Genomic DNA, 1,530 nt, shown 5'->3' with positions numbered 1-1,530 from the left:
GGGACTCCAACAGCATACACACTACTTTTCTGCAAACCTAAACTCTGAGAGTCATTGCTTTCTTATGCCTTCAACAAAGATGAGTCATGCAACGAAAAAGCTAGATTCACCTTCTATGTTTAACATTCCCTTTAAATATCAACACAATCGAGACCATTTACACAAAGCAGTTGGGCGGACAACCACAAAGGCAGTAGTCAAATATAGAGGGACAAGTTATGAGGACTATTGCATTTAGCTCAATGCCATACTCAGTGAAGACGTCTTCTATGAGATACTTACCTGAATCTGCTGCACAATTCCATAGTCATGATCCATCTGCAAACGGGTCTCCGATGTTTAAGCAAAGTAAATCTTTCTTTCTCTATATATATTCTCTACGAAATTTGTATATACATATTGATGATTTTACGGGATCGATCCTAATGAAGGTGTTTTAGTAACAGAATAATCTTTTGATATTATAGGAAAAGTAGATTCTGTTCTTAGAACAATGAACAAGATAGGGAAGAAAGCTAATAATTTTGCAAACGGAGTTAGAGAACATTGTAAAAAACTTATTTAGCCTAATTAATTTACTTATAAGTGACATGCATAAAACTAAATGCATTTTAACTGCTATGAAATTGTAGTGAGACTGGTGCCAAAGATCACTTAAACTGTGAAGGGGAAGTTGAGTTTGGGTGCAAAAATTTTGTAGGTAGGTGGAGTGGAGAAAATATTCAAGCAGCTCTTTAGTGTGAGAGAAGGAGAGAAATTGTTGAAGGCTTCTCAATGCTAGTTGTCAACTACAGCAAGCCCGATAGCAGGCCTTCTCTTTATCTCCACCGATAAGGTAGCATTTTGCAGTGAGAGATCACTGAATTTCTATTCTAAGAATGGAGAAATTGTTAGAGTTCATTACAAGGTAATAATTAAATCTCACGTCTCACGCATTTTAATCTATTTTTGTTTCATATATCTTTCTTTCTAGTATCAAAATAATATTGTTTTCAATCCTATGTATAGGTTTTGATTCCACTTGAGAAAATAAAGAGAGTACATCAAAGCGTAAATATGAAGAAGCCATCACAAAAGTACATGGAAATATGCACTATGGACAATTTTGACTTCTGGTTCATGGGTTTCTAATCTATGAGAAGGCTCTCAAAAACCTTAAGCAGGTTACCTCCCATAGCATGGATGATGTAAAAGTCACTTACTTGTTGACTTAGAAATCTTTATTCTTGGTTGATCCAATATCAGATTATGTAAATTAATTAATGAAGTGAGGAAATGTCAATAAGGAATTAATTGTGTAATATTTTTGTAATGAAAATTATTGAGTATAATAGAGTAGGGGTGTATTTGTAAGAGTTGAAATGTTTCTTAATACAGTGCATTTTGATCTGTTATATAATAACAACTGTACTGGTCATGTAACGAACTCTTCATGCAAAAAATACAGATTCCACCTTTTTCAGCTTTTTGGTATCACGTGTTTTCTTTGTTTTTCTCTTTGTTCCCTTTTCTGGTTTTTCATCAAGAATC

At 33.9% G+C, this 1,530-nt stretch overlaps 1 pseudogene; it reads left to right on the top strand.

The window, feature by feature from the left end:
* Positions 1 to 218: 218 nt before the first annotated feature.
* LOC116105513 lies at positions 219 to 1,214 on the top strand (annotated as a pseudogene).
* The last annotated feature ends 316 nt before the right edge of the window (positions 1,215 to 1,530 follow it).

The sequence above is a fragment of the Pistacia vera genome, unplaced genomic scaffold, assembly GCF_008641045.1.
Source record: "Pistacia vera cultivar Batoury unplaced genomic scaffold, PisVer_v2 Contig50, whole genome shotgun sequence".
NCBI classification, from domain to species: domain Eukaryota; kingdom Viridiplantae; phylum Streptophyta; class Magnoliopsida; order Sapindales; family Anacardiaceae; genus Pistacia; species Pistacia vera.
Note: the sequence above shows the minus strand (reverse complement) of the source record. Positions and strands in the feature narration are given on the sequence as shown.